The sequence below is a fragment of the Macrotis lagotis genome, chromosome 6, assembly GCF_037893015.1.
Source record: "Macrotis lagotis isolate mMagLag1 chromosome 6, bilby.v1.9.chrom.fasta, whole genome shotgun sequence".
NCBI lineage: Eukaryota > Metazoa > Chordata > Mammalia > Peramelemorphia > Peramelidae > Macrotis > Macrotis lagotis.
In genome coordinates this window covers 92,698,724-92,716,975 of record NC_133663.1, presented here as the reverse complement: position 1 = coordinate 92,716,975, position 18,252 = coordinate 92,698,724, and the positions used below count along the sequence as shown (strand labels likewise).

The 18,252-nt window shown below is 37.5% G+C and overlaps 1 long non-coding RNA gene across 1 annotated transcript in view; it reads left to right on the top strand.

Moving 5' to 3' along the window:
- LOC141491748 (uncharacterized) overlaps positions 1-12,392 on the top strand; it is a 53,238-nt gene extending 40,846 nt beyond the window's left edge. The window contains exon 3 of the long non-coding RNA XR_012469743.1: positions 12,092-12,392. This is a non-coding gene — a long non-coding RNA (uncharacterized LOC141491748). The remainder of the gene's footprint in view (positions 1-12,091) is intronic.
- The last annotated feature ends 5,860 nt before the right edge of the window (positions 12,393-18,252 follow it).

The window sequence follows — 18,252 nt, the reverse complement described above, 5'->3', positions numbered from 1 at the left end:
TCTTGGAGTCTTTAGATGCAGGAGCTTGTGCTTCCTCATCTTCAGACTGAGTATTTTGATACTTCTTGGGCTCATTTGCAAAATATTTCTCAATGGTCTTCCTCTTATTTCTCTGCTTGCTTATTTTCCCAGCTTGGGCCTGGTTTGGGGGTGCTTCCTGAGCTTTTGGGAAACTCCCACAAGGGTCTCAGTGTGTGAGGCTCTGTCCTCCCTCCTGGTTTGTGAATGACTATAAGTGCCCCCCTCTGCCATGGGGCTGAGGTGGGGGGGGCCCTGTTGTTCTATGGGGGGCCTAGACTTCAATCAGGATCTGAATGTGGTCAGAGCCCCAAAGTCCTGTTCCAGGGGCAGAGGACAGAGCTCTGCAGTCTCTCTCTCTTCACTCCCCTCCCTCAGCTCAATGGGCTCATGCCCTGGGGGCTCCTGCTTTTACTGGCTCCACCTGCTTCTGTTCCTGTATCTGGGCTGCTGAAAGACCACATTGCTGGCTGTGTGCCTTGAGGCTGGGCTCCACGTGCTTGCTCTGGCAGAGGTCCCCCCACTGTTCCCTTACTTTGTGCCCGGTGCTCCCCGGGGTTCAGCTCAGGAGACTCCCCCGCTGCTGTGAGCCATGGCTCCCAGTGCCCTGGGGCTGCCTCCTGGAGGCTGAAGTTCTTTCTCTCTGGCTGGCCGCCTCTCTGATTCCGGGGAGCAGAGACTTTCTGCTCTTTTCACCTTCTCTTCTCTTCTTTAAGGATATGATTTCTCTCTCATCACACCCAATTTGGATCAAGGTACAACATGGAAACAAAGTAAAGACTGACAGAGTGCTTTCTGGGGGGGGGGGAAGCAAGATAGGGGGGAAAATTGTAAAACTCAAATAATATCTTTAATAAAAATTAATTTAAAAAAAGAAAGTAAGAGTCAGGTAGATGGAAGGAAAAGCAATAAGATTGATTGGTCTAGAAAAGAGTGAGGAATAGGTGACTTCATGAACCCTTACCGACAATTGCAAGTAGATTGATCCATGGGTGACCCCATGTCAAGATGATAGGTACTCAGAACCTTTGCAAGAAGGATTGGGGACTAGACCTACTAGGGTAGTAGAGACTTCCTTCTGTCACATGTTAAGCTAATGGAGACCTAACCAGGAGATGAATTGAGGAATGTATGATATCATTCAAAATTACAGGTAGGATTCAATAGAGCAACATTTTTGTATGAACTTGGGAAGTTTCTTGACTGTCTACATAGTGCTTAATTCAACATAGGCAGGTAAAATAAAAATGTCAACAAACTGATTTATCAAAACAGGAATTCTCTATGTCATACCCTAATGTTGGATCTGGATGGAGAATATAGAACCATCTTCTTGTTCAGTAGAAACCGGATTTTAGAGGTTCATATTGTCGACTGATTGAGGGAAGGTGGGGTTCAAGCATTATTCTCAACCATGGGGAGGAATTTCTCTGCCTATTTCTTATGATTTGTAAAATCAGGAATAGTCCTGTTAACAGCCTGTCCCAGCAAACAGGATATAAATAAATATACATTTATATGTTCACCTTGTTCAACTTTATCATATTACAAATGTGGACACATAGTTGAAATCAATATAGACAACTAAAATGGAAGCAAGCATTAAATGCCTACTGTTTACCAGGCATCATGCTAAGTTGTTGTTGGATCATATCTAACTCTTCACGATCCATGCCAATATTGTCCAAGAGATTTTCTTAGAAAAGATACTGGAATGGTTTGCCATTTCTTTTTCCAAAGATTAACAGAGGTTAAGTGACTTGCCCAGGTCACACAGCTAGTAAGTATTTAAGGCTAGGATTGAGTTCAGGTCTTCTTGACTGCAAGCCAGGTTTCTAACCTATCTCTGTCATTATACTAAGTACTAGAGATGCAAAGAAAGGAGGAAAAAAACCAACCTCAGTCCTGGCTCTCAAAGAGCTCACAAACTAATATATGAACTAATTGCAAGTAACTAAATACAACTCAAATATATGTAGAATAATTAGGAGATAATCAATGAAGGGAAAGCATTTGATTTATCCAAGTTCATGCAAGAAGTAAGTGACAATGATGGCTATGAGACTCTGGGTTGAAAGTCTGTCTCAGTTCCTTCATCTGCAAAATGGAAATAACAATAGTACCTATCTCCCAGGATAGTTGTATGTTATTTATAAAGTATTTATAAAGTACAATGCCAGTGACTGGCAAATACGTGGCACTTAATAAATGCTTGTTTTTATAAAAGAGGCTTTTTGAATTCAAATCTTGCATTCTTTTGATTTTACCACATGACCTCCCAAGTTGGGAGCCATGGTTGTCCCCAGAGGTACAAGAACAATTTGTATTCATCCAGAACCCCAGGAGACAGATTTGCTGATCTGTTGGAAAAAATTAAGGGAAATTTTTTGCATTGCCAAGAAGGGCAACTGACTCCACCTGTTTCTGAAACTATTTGTTCCATTTACATAACTGTAAACATGCCCTGGGGCAGAGCTAGTTCTGAGAAACTGCTTCATTTGCTATTGAGGCCTTCCAAGATAACAAGTTGCAGCCATTGTGGAGAGCTTGAGTAGGATAAGGAGTAGACTAGATCTCTCTCTCCTCTCTCTCTCTCTCTCTCTCTCTAGACTAGATCTCTTAAAGAAAAATACTTTTGAATACCAAGTCCCAAGCCTAGGGGAATGGGGCTGAAGCTAGAAGATAATTAAAGGAAATCCTCAGGGTCTGAGAGAAGAGCTCTACAGAGAAAGAGGTAGAACCTGAGACATCATCGGAAAGTAAATAATTTATACATATCTGTACATGTAGAAGTGTATTTGGATCTTTATGTGTATATATTTATGGATAGATATGTATATATATATATATATATATATATATATATATATATATATATATATATAGAGAGAGAGAGAGAGAGAGACTGCATATATGTGTATGTGTGTGTGTGGATTGTGTGGTTTTTGGATGAATTGTCTTTTCTTCTTGAAGAAGACCATGACATCAGGGACATGATGACAAGACATGCAAGTGATTTGGATTTGGGTAAGAAGGTTCTGTATAAAGTCACCAATCTCACTTTCCAGTGGCCAGATATTGATCAGGACAATGGGAGATGACCTGGATGTAGTGAGAGACCCTGGCCTTTTTAAGCTATGGTCTTTCTCAGGTCATAGTTTGACTGAGGCAACACCCATTCAATGATTAAGACTAGGTAAGAGAGAGATCAGGCAAAGAGGCCAAGAATGACAACTTTTACTTAGTCAAAAAAAAAATCAAACTGGGAGGGCAAGACCCTCAGCATTTCTCAGTGATCAGGTCAGTTTGTTGTTTGTCCTTCCTTCTTGACAAGGACTATGACATCTGTGATGCCATGACATGTTAGTGGATTAGACTTTAAGTGAGGGAGGGATTGTGCAAAGTCACCAGCCTCACTTTCTCCTCCTGAGCCATCTAGGTCCAGAATAAACCTGCATGCATGTGCATATAAACATGTCTGTGGGGATATAATGTGCATGTATGTGTGTATGTATAATGTGTTTATATTCCTTTAAAGTTTATAATTCCTTCATATGTATTTTCCTCACAACCTTGTGAAGTAGGTATGATGATCTTTCCCATTTTACAGCTAAGGAAACTAAAAGTAAGATAGGGTTAGGTGACTTCACAGGTTGAGGCTTGCTAAGTAATTAAGGAAAATCCTCAGGGGCAGAATGAAGAACACTTTAGAGGAAAAGAGGGTGTGATCTAGTCCTTTAAGGTGTTTGGAAGTTTGACATCAAAATGTATATTGCATATATATGTATATATATATGTATATATATATATGTATATGTATATATATATGTATATGTGTATATATATGTATATGTATGTTTGTATGAATATATATCATAGCACGTACTATGGGTAGCTTCATGTTCAGTGCTTTCTGATTCTATTCCTGAGGAAAGCATTCCTAGTGAACATGTGTGATCTCCTGACTCACCTTCAAGGAGACTATACTCTTATCTGACCTGCAAGGCTGGTTCTATTAGCTACCTTTTATAAATTAAGGTAGCCAGACCGAGAAAAGAGAGATGGGTTGCTCAGCATCATAGAGCTAGTAAAAGTCTGAGTTGGGGTGGCTAGGTGGCGCAGTGGATAAAGCACCAGCCTTGGAGTCAGGAGTACCTGGGTTCAAATCCGGTCTCATACACTTAATAATAATTACCTAGCTGTGTGGCCTTGGGCAAGCCACTTAACCCCATTTGCCTTGCAAAGAAAAAAACACCTAAAAAAAAAAGTCTGAGTTAGGAGGTGACTTCAGGTCTTCCTGTCTGCTGGTCTAGCTTCATCCCCAAGGTCAAACTATCTGGTTCTCTGGACCAGAGTCCTTTCTGGAAGAAAGAAATAGAGTCTGCAGCAATGGTTACCAAATTAGGGGAGTTGGTACAGGTTATGTGAAGGATAAAGCACTCTACAATTATGGATAGTTGAAGAGATGGCTTAGATTATGTGCTAACTTTCATTATCAGGATTGTCTGGAGCAGTCTGGTTTAAGGTAGCACTTCCTTCTCCCTCTGATGGGATTCACCTTGGGGTCAGATAAAAGAGAGCAGTTGTCTGGAAGATAACTCAGGAGTCTCACACATAGTCACTGTGAATGCCTTCCTTAGGAAGGGAGTCAGAAAGCAGTGAACATAGGAAGCCTTGGATAATAGCAAGAAAAAAATGAGATAAAAAATGAACAGGCAAGAAATAATTGTCTACAGATACAGCAGTCATTAAAATCAGCTAGCTCTGTAATAGAATGATCAACTGGTTAGAGCAAAGGTCAAAGTAAATACCAAATTAGAGAAAATGATAACAAGAAAATGGAATGTGCAATCACAGTAATTCAATTAAATGCTAGAAACATTGATCAGGCATTCTACTAGAAACTAGACACTGTGCTAAGTCGTGGAGCCATAGAGACAATAAATGAAACTGTCTTTGTCCTCAAGGATCCTCTATTCTGCTGGGTGGGTGGGTGGGTGGGGGTATTACATTTACACTGAAAGTGAAATGCAAGCATATTCAAAGTAAATTTTTATGAGGGCACAATTATAATATTGTACCAAATGTTGCTCTAGGATCAACTGGCACCCCCATTACAACTTTCTTTTTCTTTTTTTCTCCCCATTTCTTTTTTTTTTACTTTTTTTTCACAATCAACAAGCATTTATATCAGTATTTATTTTTGGAAAATTTTCTCTCTCCCTCCCTCTCACCATTTTAATGAAAAGATGGGGTCCATCAGTGAAAAAAGAACCTCTTAATCTTCCTGAAAAAAAGTCCATCTCAGTTTCTGTTACTTAGCAACAATGCAACTCATCATCCAAGCATGAGTCATAGACCTACAAATCATAGCATAAAAGACTGTCTTCGCTTACATGTGTGCCACACCTTTCTCCTCCATTTTGCATGTTGTGTTCATATCTGTGCTCAGAACAGGATACCTCCTATTCTATAGCTCTTCACCATGACCTCTACCTTCATGCCATCTGACTCTTGCACCCCTATGCCATCTGGCAACCAAAGATTCGAGTTGACCCTCATTCCCTGGATTTCCTGATCTAGGGTTATCCTCTTGGGTCTCCTTCCTCTCAAGCCAATTCAACTTGTTTTCTTCATTGTATATCTCCAAGTATTTAACCAGAGCTATCATTTAAAAAATGGTAACACCTTGAAACTTCTCTCAGCAATTCTTACTCCCCAAATGCTGATCTGTACATATATGGAGCTTTAAAGAAGAAAACCACCAATTGGAGTTCAGAAAGCTTCAAAATAGACAACTCTTATGGCTAGAGAATGTCATATTTTCTCTTTTTTAACGCTATAGAATATAATTCTTCAATTTCATATAAACAGGCAAGCACATCTAGTGCCTGTTTTGTCATAACAGCTTATGCTATAGCAGCTAAAGTCTAGAAAACCATCCTTGTTGCAAGAACTGTGGTCAACAACAGACTGGCATAATAGGAAGATTCTGTCCACTCCTCTAGGACATAATAAGTGTCTCCAAGGCCAGTGGTTACTACTTATAAACTCAAAATAATAATTTCTGAAGCATCTGTAGCTTTCTAATTACCTATGGTAAAAAGCTCTTATACAGTAGTCCAATTGCCCCCCCAAATTCCCTTCTTTTATGCCTAGCTTCATTTATAACAATGGGCAAAATATGACATACTTTAAACTATAAATAATGGGATTTGTTCCTATCGTAACAGAAGGTGTAGTTTCTTAATAACAGAACAGGGATCCTTGAGGATGCAATGGAAGGGAAAGGGAAACAATGAAAATTTGTTGAATTAAATTGATTGGAAGGCTGTAGAAAGTTCAAGGAAGATGAAATTAGATTTAGCAACTAAGAGATCATTGGTAACCAAGAGAGTTTCAGTCAAGTGGTAGAGTCAGAAAGTTTAGTCAAGTGGAGCCAGAGTTAACTGGAGCAAATAAAGATTTCTCCAGGATAAAGAAGAAGACAGAAAATATGGTTTCATATCTTGGCTTTTTCACTCACTAACCGTATGTTCCACATCTTTTCTCTTCTATAAAATAAAGGATTTTGATTCTGAGGGATAACTAGTAGTATTTTAAAAATAGTGGACATGGTAGTGGCAATATATATATATATATATATATATATATATATATATATATATATATATATATATATATATATATATATATATATATATATATATCCACATGATCCACATGTTGTTATCCCAGGAAAAGGAACAGACTAGCTCTCATCCCCATAGGAATGGGAAATAATGGGAGCTCCTCAGAAAGTTACTATGGTAACAGGTGAAGGCACACTGTCGAGCATGGACTGAGGACAGTTACCCTTTGGAGGGTTGGGGGACAAATTGAGAAAACAGTCACTATAGGAAGGAGTAGAGTGCCTACTCTCCAGGATTTTAGCTCCTTAGTATAAGCCCTTTTAGTCCACCAGTTGGACTAGATGACCTTTGAGGTTCCTTTCATCTTTAAATTCTATGATGGGAGCATAGCTTCTTGAGCATAGAGGAAAGATGTAAAAGGGTAAATGAAGGGATAGTTCAATCTATGATGTGAGATCTGAATCACTCATGATGTGAGATTTGAATTACTTCCAAACTCAGCTAAAGTCTTAACTTCTAACTCACATGCACTGGTAGTTTAGAGTTTCGACCCCAGGTGTTCACATGGACTATTTGTGACCGACTTGTAGTAGAGTTTTCTGAACTCATATTGGTCTGATCAGCCACAATCAGACACACTGTAATTTGTCTCAAATATAGTGATGTCATTTTGGTCTTCTTCAATAAGGAAGGACAAGGACCACTAATATGAACTGCTGCAAAGTGAAATGAGAAGAACCAAGAGAATATTTTATGTAGTATCAGCAAAATTGTATGATGGCCTGCTGTTAATAACTTAACTATTTTCAGTAATACAATGATTCAAGACAATTTTGAAGGACTTATGATGAAAGATGCTGTTCATCTCCAGAGAAAGAACTGGTGGAGCCTGAATATGGAGCAAAGATATTTTTTCTTTACTTTCTATTTTTCTTCTGTATTTTCTTTCACAGCATGACTTACATGGAAATGTTTTACATGACAACACAAGTATAGCTTATGTCAATTTGCTTGCCTTTTTAATGAGGGGGTCAGGCAGGGAGGAAGAAAACTTGGAACTCAAAATCTGATAAAAAAGGTTAAAATTATTTTTTGTATAAAAGTGGAAAAAATAAAATATTAAATTAGTCAAAAATAAAGCCTAATTCTCTTTAATGCTTGTACTTTCTATCTGTTTTTATTTCTTATTTCTCATGTATACATCTTGTTTGTACATATTTGCTTATTGAGGGCAGGAAGTGTCTTTTGTCTTTCTTTGTATCTCCAGTGGTTAGCATAGTATCTCTCATGCAGTAAGTGCTTAATAAATGTTAATGGACTGACTTCAACAGGGCTGAGTAGATGTAAATTGGATTGAGGTATCAGGTAAATCCAGTCATTGGGGGAACAAACACGTTAGGGTAAAAAAAGCCACTATTGCAACCAGAAATTCTGATGTATCTGATGTAGACTGGTCATCTGTGAACTTGGCATCTCAAAGGGCAGTTAAACTGTATCATTTCTGCAGGATATGTGTCTACCCATGTCATATTGCATAGATGAATCTTATCTATAGAACTTTTGAAAACATGTGGACAGAAATATACCAAGATAAGAAGGCAAGGATGGGTTACAAGAATAACCACATTGCATGTGGAAATTATTAAATTGATCATATCACAAATCCACCAATGTCTCAAATTAAGTTTTTCCTTTATTTAAATTCATTCCTCTTTAATATTATTCCTTCTGATGATTAAAGGTTTGGAGGGGTATCATATTTTTATTTTGTCAGTGTCCCTTTGAAATCAAAGAAACATATAGCATCAGATTCTGCCAATAACCACTTTTTACTATGGAAATATATCCTTCTCCTGTCCTCAAGGTCTCCAACCAGAGTTTGCTGGCATAAAAATTCACCTTTCCACTAAATTTATAGATGATTCACTTAAAAAGTATGGTGTGTTCTCCTTAATTTACAGTCACACTTGGTGTAGTGTGGGAGAAATTTCATTTGGTTATTTACTAGGGGAGAGTTAGAGTATTATTGAATTTCATCTAATTTGAAAAGACCATCACTCTCCTTGAATCTGTTGTAAATAGAATGATCATTATCACAACTCAACTTTCTTAAGCCCCATAAATCTGTGAAGGGATGAAATTGGAGATAGTTCAAGGATAGAAACTCCATTTCTTTTCCCACAACAATCTTCTGGGTTATTTAAAAATAGTTTAATTTGTTTCTCAGAATCTAATATTTCTCCCCCAGCATCATTTTAAACATGCATAGCAAAGATTCAACTGGTATTCATTTATTAAATGCATATTGTATACAAGACAGTAGGCTACATTCTGGGATACAAAGAAAAAGTAAAAAAATAATGAAGCATAAAATCCAAGAATTAGAAAGGTCCCCAGGATTCCTCCTACTACCTGATGCATTGACTTGTTCTTCAAAGTACTTGAGAAGGGGTCATCCAACTTCTTGAAAATCTTCCATGAAGGGAAAATTAATTTCATTTTCAGGTTACTTTATGAGGACAAGTTAGGGGACTCTTCATTATATCCAATTACACGATACCTCTTTAAAACATCTACTCTCATCATCTTTTTTTAATAGCCAATCCCTCTTTCCCATTTGATATTTAAAAGTGTCTTCCTCTGCTTTTCATTTCTCCAGACCACAACTCTTTCTAATCTAATCTATTTCGAAGTTGTTTCACATCCTGATTTCCCTCTTTTAGATAGGAAGAGCAGGGTGCCACAATAGATACAGCACCAGGGCTGAAGAAGATGAGTTCGGACACTTGCTAGTTATATGATCCTGGGCAAGTCACTTAGTTCTTTTTTGCCTCAGTTTCCTCATCTGTAAAATGAGTTGGTGAAGGAAATGAAAAATAACTCCAGTATCCTTGCCAAGAAAATTCCCAATGGAGTCTGAAGTGTCAGATCGACTGCAATGACTGAATATCAACACAGGCATTAAAGTTGGGTTATACACTCTCAAAATGTGGTACCTAGAAGAGACCATGATGTTCCAGATGTGATTTGACCAATCCTGAGTATGAGGACACTATTTTTACTGCCTTTTTCTTTAGATGGCATTTTTTTTTCTGATGTAGTCCAAAACAGTACTTTTTTAAAATGCCCATTGAAGATTCCATAAGAACAAAAAGGGTAATTGTGTTCTCAAGGAGCTTGCAGTTTAATGAGAGAACAACATACAAGAATCATGTTCTTTAACTGGGTAATATTGGAGATAATTTCAAAAGGGAGGCAATAGAATTAAGGGTGATTGGTAAAAGATTTTTTGTTTGTTTTTTTATTTATTTTACAGAGGTTAAGATTTTTAGTTAAGACAAAGAAAATTAGGGTGATCAGGAGATAAGTATAATAAATGAGAACATTCCATCTATGGCACAAGTAGTGAACCTTTTTCTTCCAAGGACCAAAACTTAAAGATTAGCCTGCTACATTTGATCAAACATTAAATTAATTCACCCCTAAATAGCTCTTAGATTTATTGAATTTTGAGAATCGTCTCTGGTTACCTTGGCAGTGCCTGATCTCACCCCTAATCTATGGCATGATTAACTCTTCCTATATTTCTGCAGGAAGTTTTGAAATATAAATTCAAGATTTGATATTTACTACTATTAAATTTCACCTTGCTAGAGTCAGCCCCTGTTTCATGACTGTTGAGTTACTTGGGATGCTGATTCTACCATATAATTTATTAATGATTCCTTCCAATGATGATTTTTTTGTCCCTCTGTAAATTTGATAAACATGCCATTTGTTTTTTCTTTTACGTGACTCAGAAAAATATCAAGAAAAACATGACTGAGGTTTGAGTCATGTCATACCACTCAAAATCTCCCTTGAAGCTAGCATCAATACATTAATCAACAATCTTTGGGCATAGATGTTTGCCTGGTTCCAGATGCAGCCTACTAGAATTAGGTGGAGTTGGATAATATAGATCTGGAAAAGATAAATAGGTTTTAGTATGTGTTAAGAAAGGCATGGCTTCCAGTTATAAAAAGGTGATGGTCCTGGTACCTCATGCCCTGGTCATAGGACATCTTTGATATTCTGTTTAGCTATTGAAAGCACAGTTTAGAAAGGACTTTAAGATGGTGGTATTCAGAGGAAAGAAGCTGATATTGTGAAAGGATTTGATAATAGCCTATGCCATAGGAATGAGTGAGTAAGCATTTATAGAAATGCAAAATGGAAGACTGCCCCTCCTTTCAAGGAAGTATATATAAATATGTACAAATATAGGTATATCTCTCTCTATATATATATATGTCTATATACATATAAATGTGTATATTTGTGTATGAGTGTTTACATAAGTGTGTAGGGATACATACATTCTTATGGGAATGGTGGTCAAGGAGGGTTATTTTGGTCTGAGAAATTACAGAACCACGGGGATGGTGAATTAAACTATAGGAAAATTCATTCACAGGTTCTTTAAAAAAATGGTACCATGATCATTTGATCACTTTCCTCAGGACTATAGTTGAGAAAGGGAAATGTTAATGGGAAGGGAATGAAAGCAGGTGGCACAGCATAGCATGGAAGTGACCAAGGAGCAAAGTGGCAGATCTGGGTTCCTTCTAGAGAGGGAGAAATCTCACCAATCAAGACCCTAGGGAAGAAAGGCAGCAATTTAGTGTGTCTGGAGACTAGATCAAGGAGATAAGGACAATGGCATGAAGACTAAATAAAGACAAGTTGAATTAACTGGGGTGAAAAGAAGACTGGGGGGGATTATCTTCAAGTATTAGAGGTAGGATTAGATTTAACCCCAGAAGACACAATTGGGCGTAATGAGTGGATATTGCAAAGAAATCAGTTTCCCAACAATTGGAATTCCCCAGAAGTGGAAGGGAGTATTTCAGGAGGGAGGAGATTTCCCTTCATTAAAGCAGAAGTGAAGAGGGGTTGGATGACCACTCTTTGGGGAGGTTGTAGTGGGTTGGATTAGATGGCCATTGATGTCCCTTTCAAATTTAAAATCATATGTTGTGGTTGAATGACCCAACCTACATTTCTCTATCTGGTCCAAATGTTTGTCATGAGAAACGCTGTCAAATATCACATGGTGGGCTAGATGGCATGTGACATAATTCTCCAGCCTCAAAAGAAAGAACTATTCACTCAATATTAAATTATTTTAAAGTTGAATCAACAAGATAACAACTTAGAAATACTGCACAAGTTAAGAGTCCAGTGAAACAGCTTTTAAGAACATATAGACTTAAAACTCCCTATTGCCTTCCCCATCCCCCACCTTCTGGTATCCGACACACCCGGGTCAACAACCTCACAAACCCGTGCTTTAGGGCTTTGTTTGGTCCTCCCATGACAGTGACTCAGTCTGAATTACTCTCTCTCTCTCTCTCTCTCTTTCTCTCTCTCTCTCCCCCATATTCTCTGGATTTCTACAGATCTCAAAAGAGGCAGAGAACATTGACGATGGCAGGCCAAGAATTTGTCAAATGTTTTGAATTCAGGAGAATGATGAAGATTCAGCAAATGTCAATACAATTAAAGTCTCTTTTAGTGTTCTTGGTTTGTCCCTTCCCCAACCCCCAAGTATAAGCCTCCTTCATTGTCATTTCATTTTCTATACTCATTGCTGTGACAATGTGCTATAATACAAATTGTCCTGGATTTGGAGGGAGAGACCCTGGGTTTGAGTCTCAACACCTGCCTCTTGTTTTATGTGTACCCTAGGACAACTTGCTTCTCTTGATCTCAGTTTTGGATTAAACAGTCTCTAAGGCATCTTCCATCTCCTTGCTGTTGTTCAGTTATTTCAGTCATGTTTGACTCTTTGTGACCATATGGGGTTTTCTTGACAAAGATCCTGGAGTGGTTTACCATTTATTTTCTTCTCCCAGCTCATTTTGCAAGTGGGGAAACCGAGGCAAACAAGATTAAATGACTTGCCCAGGGTCTTCCTATCTCCAGACCTGTTGGCACACTATCCACTATGTCATTTAACTTTCCTTCCATCTCTTAAATCCAATTAATTAAGGATTAATTAAGGCATACATGGGTATTTAAAGTGGACTAGTGCTTTTGTTTTGAGGGCTTCTTGAGCCCCTGTCAGGGCTGCTTATTCACCCTGGGTATACAACAATCACCTGTGACTCCAAGTAGTTTAGTAGGCCCAGCAGTTACAGCCAGGTAAACCATTTCAGCAGAAAGGCAAATCAGGTTGAGGGTAACTGGCAGGCCTTAAGTACATACAAGTATTTTTTTTTAATCCTTGATTTTTTTAAAATATCTCTTTAAAAGTTTTTTTAGTTTGGTTTGTTGAATAAAAAATGTTTTAGTTTGATAAATTAAAATAGGATCATTTACAATGGAATATTTTAGTAAAGTGTATTTCAAAAAAGTTTGAGATAAAATTCCTGAATGAACTCCCTAAAGAAGTATGCTGTGCCCATAGTTTATGGAAAAACCTCTCTTCTCTTTAGTACTTTCTCTCTCTCTCTTTTGTTTTTCTTCTCTTGGCCCTTCTCTATTTGGAGTTCAAAGAAACAGAGAGTAACCTCTTTCTTTGGCCTCTGGGGGACCATCCTAAAGTACTCTCTCCCCAGTAACATACAAAGGAAGGACCAGATGTCTGTCTTTTGGGCTCTTTTATAATTTCTCTATCAGGGAAAGCAGGAAAGGAGAACCACTCCCATCTTCCCTTCAGAGAGATTTGCATGTCTTGTATCTTTTTTTTGTTACTGTTAAAAGCATATTTGTTACTTACAGGAATTATTTTTGATGGATTTTCATGTTTATCTTAAACCAGAAATGAAAGTCCACGTGGTTATTAACTCCCATTAAAATCTTTCTCTCTCAAAATTGTTTATTCAGGGAAGTCCACCCTTTCAAATAGCTTATTGCTCATTGCTGAAAGGATGTAGAGATGATGAGAACATTAGCCTGGAGCAGTTCTGGGTAGAAGAAATAGAACTGGAGAATTGCATGTTAAGAATTATTCACTTATATGGAAGAAAGATAACAGACTTGAGTGTTCCATCCGTGTGCTACACTCAATTTGTTCAGAACAAACAATTTTAAGACCGATCTCCTGTCCTGCCATTCCTAGAAAATAAGGGAAATGTGGTAAGATTCTGGTAACTAATTGTATGCTGGGCCTAGAGTTAGGATGCCTTGAGTTTGAATCTGGCTTCACTTAACCTGTCTGCCTCAGTTTCCTCATCTGAAGAATGGAGATTAATAATAGCACCTAAATAAAATAAAAATGAGATATTTATAAGGAACATTGTAAACCTTAAAGCACCACAATTTTTCAATTTTTTTTATTATTTTTTAAAGTATTTTTATTATTCTCCAGGACAATGTGGTCGAGTGGAAGATCAATAGCTCTGGAGCTAGAAACACAGGATTAAATGTCCACATCTGCTCCTTAACTTAACTTTACTTTCCTCAATTATAGAATGAGTGGGCTGGCCTAGATGGTCACTGAGGGACCTTCCAAGCCTAGATTTATGATTCTAGGAATAGACAGAGTTTGATTACTCTATTGTATACAACAATCAATATACTAAGAAGCTCTGTACCAGGTGGCACATGGGAGCTACTATTTGATGGAGATAACAAGGAAGTTATCTTTACACTGTGATAACAAGTTCGCAGCTGTTTGAAGGGGGAAACGAAATGTTCACACCCCAAGGAAGAGCAATAAAAAGTACTAGAAAAAAATTTCCCAGGAAAAACACTACTCCTTTGATTATATTTTCTCTTGCTTGGAGTATCCAGCCCCTTCTTTTCTTGATAATCTTCAAATGGAGTTGTGATCTCATCGGTTCAGAAGGTTACCTCCCCTTCCAAAGGGATATTTGTCCATGGAAAGTCTTTGAAAGCTATTTTAAAATTTTAATCTAGTGAGTCTTTATTATTCTCCTAAGATATGTTCAGTTCTGTGCTGGAAGCTAAGGAGAAAAGAAGAGAAGAAACAGTCCCCACCCTCAAGGTCATCTAGATGAGGGAGGAGTCTAAATTAATTCATTGGTATGAAACAGTGCAAAATAGTTATGGGTGAGGGTTGAATTGTGTAATACAGGTTGCACAGCATCAGCTCACTCAATTCCAATTCACGAGCATGTCATGGCATCACCTGCCTGATGTCTTGGTCTTCTTCAAGAACAAAGGATGAACATCGCAGGCTTTGAGTGCCAATAGATTTCAGGGAAGGAAGGGAATGGAGCTGTGGTTGTTACTCTTAAACTTAAAAACATGGAGAATCTAGGATTTTCAGTTGCTTGGGGAACTCCCTGTGTGGGGACTCCCTCCACAAGTGCTAATGAAATCTAGTCCATAATTTAGTAGGGGAGATATAGGAAATTTCCTTAGATTCAAAAAGGTAAAGTGCCTTGCCCAGGGTCACAAGTGATGGCATTTGAATTCAAGTCTTCCTAACTCCAGTTTAGCACTTTATCTAAGGCAAAACTCCTCAGTAATTCCAAACCAGATTAAAGTAATTGGGAAATGCTTAACAAAATAAAAAAAAACACACACTACCACATAAATAATGTTAACTTGTGTCTTTCTAAGTCAGTATGCAGGCAGATTTTTTTTCCTAGTAGAGTTTGGCACCATGCAATACTACTTAGAAATAAGTGTGACTTACCCCTTCTTTCCTCAAATGGATTAAATCTTAGTTCTAATGCTTACTATCCATAAGTATGAGGTCTGGTATAACCTCTCTGGTCCTCAAATAGATTCAAATCCTACATCTAATATTTACAAGTGAAGTATGATGTGTGACTCAAACCTCTCTGCACCTCAAGTAGGTTCAGATCCCACATCTAAACCTTACTAGCTATAAGTATAACGAGTAACTTAACCTCTTTAGTTCTCAGGGCTCCTCATTTTCAAATGGGAATGATAGCATCTGAACAACTCATCTCACATATTTGTTGTAAAAAAATTCTTTGATAATAAAATACCTTGTGTTATATAAAGATGTCATCATCATTATAAGTGAAGGAGCAGAGGCTCAGAGACCAACAAAGGATTGCCCAAAATTAGTGCCAGATAACTGCTCCTTTTCTGCCCACTAGGTTAAAAAATCTGCTTTGTACCTTCTTCAGTTGGGCAATGTATCTAGCAGAGATTCTTAAACATAATTGGCATTCCACAAATATGTGATTATTTGTGAGGTTATATAACTTCACAGGCCATTGTGGGGAGGACATTGAATAAATCTTAGAGTGGCATAAAATGTGAATTAATATTATTATTGTCAATAATGATTGATCTGTAATTAAAGTCTGATCAGTTCCTTCATCTCCCTGTATCTATATCTCCACTAGGTGGCATGACAAGGAACAAAACATCAAAGGCAGATTTCTATTAAGCTTTACATATGACTGTGAATATTGAAAATGGCATGTATAAAAGAAGAAAAAAACCCAAAACACTATGCTAGTGCTGAAATGCAGGCAATAATTTTGTCCTGATTAAACTGTCTATCATAAACTATCTATGATTATAATATTCATGATAAATGTTTTTAATAAATAGGAATTTGTATGATTTGAAAAAGAAAACAATGAGAAGTACTTGGTCTAGGCTGTAGGAAGCTGATAAATACAATCCAGAAAATGGAAAAAGAGATTAAGGACTGGATTCTACATGGAGATTCAACAATTTAACACATTTCCAATAATTGCTCATATTTCTATAATGCTTTCCTTACTATCACCCAGTTATTTAAGTGGTGTTAGTATTTACATTTTACAGATAATGAAACCAAAAGCTCAGAGGTTAAGTTGCTTGCCCAAGGTCATACAGCTAATGTAGTTAAGCCAGGTTTCAAATTCAAATCCAATGTTCTTTCCACTATAAAATATTCTCTTCTCTTCTAGCATCACCATCAAGGGTCCAGAGAAGGACTGCACTCTTAGCAAAGATTGCTCATTTATGCCCAACATTCCTTTAACAAACCATTGTCCATAAGGATGAAAAAGCTTTTCAGAGGAATGGTTCAATTGAAAAGGATGATACAGCTGAAAGAATTCCAGTCTGTCCTCCAAGGGTCTGTCACACAGGTGATGCAAGAGTAATGTAGGTGTTCAAGCCTAGATCCTCAGGTGCTAAATCTGGCATTCTTTCATCTATCTTACTGAAACCATTTAAAAAAAAATGAAGTTCTCTTCTAAAGCCTATTCTCTTCCACTTGGACAATTTTCAGGTAAAGGAATGTTGGGTATAGAAGGGGCACTCTTTCTCTGAGAAATTGGTGGTGATTCTACAAGAAAAGAAAGACACTATTTTTAAAACAAAAAGATTTGGGTTTGAAGCCTGGCTCACCTTCACTAGCCATGTGAAATTGGGCAACGTCTGTGACTTAGTTTCATCATCTGTAGAGGAGGGAGGGTAGACTAGCTCTCTTCCACCTCTAATCTAGGGTCCCATGGGGGCCTGTTGACTTAGTCAAGTTCTGAATGTTGTTGAAATGGCCTGTGCCCTAGAGCAACGATAACTTTTTGACACATTGTGTGACAGTGATGGAAAATGAACCCGTGTTAAAAAAAAAACCTCATCTGGTTTAAGAAAATAAGAAGTCTGTAGGAGACTATCTCTTAGCTAATAAAGAGAAGCTTTTGAATTCTTCCAGGTGGTAAATGTTTAACATTTTGGCACTGTCCAGTGTTGTCCATAACTGTTTATTCAGCTCTTAAACAAACTAAAGGAGGGAAAAAACCCACAGACATACATACTTGGAAAAAAAAAGCTGAATTTAAAGGGGAGACTTCAAAGAGAGAAGAAACCAAATTGATTTATAGTATTTTGGGGCTGCTTTGAATATGCAAAAACAAAAACAGAAATATTTCTAGAGCATTTTCATATTCAGTCTCAGTGGAGGAAAATGACTGTAGGAGAGAGGAGGGTTTGGGGAGAGAGACAGTGGATTCTCTAGAATGTTTCTCTCTGGCTGTTTGTTTCATCCGTCTTCCCCTCCCCTCCTTTTGTTCTTAGAGGCACAGGCCAGCCATAACAGGAAACTATTTTTTTTCAGTTAAGTGGTATGAAGATTCTTGAAGTATTTGACAAACATATTTCTAATCAGCAAATGTACAATTTTTTATACTTTACTACACAGTTCCCCTGTTTCCTCAGGCCCTGATTTTAACCCTTCCCTATTACCATGACAACGGGAACACAAATACTACCTACAAAGAATAAACTGAATCTGAGGAAAAATTCTGACTATATCTGTATGTGTGTGTATTTAATGTAGCTAATATATACATGCATACATCTTTGGATATCTATATTCTTATATATCTAAATTTGACTTGAGCTACAAACATCTGAAATAATTTTTAACACATGGTAAATTAGTTTTGTAAGTCATAAAATGGAAAATAGTATATAAGACTAGGGAAATTCAATCTCATAAACAGGCTGAGGGGAAAATTCTGCTTGATTCCCCCCCATCTCCATTTCAAAAAAAACACACAAAAACCACCACCTCTTGCTTCCCCCTCCCCTACACCTCCCTGGCAAAGAACATGAAACATGTCATGGAAAGTGCCATGGAAAACTTGGAAAAATTATCCAGAGACTTTGTTTT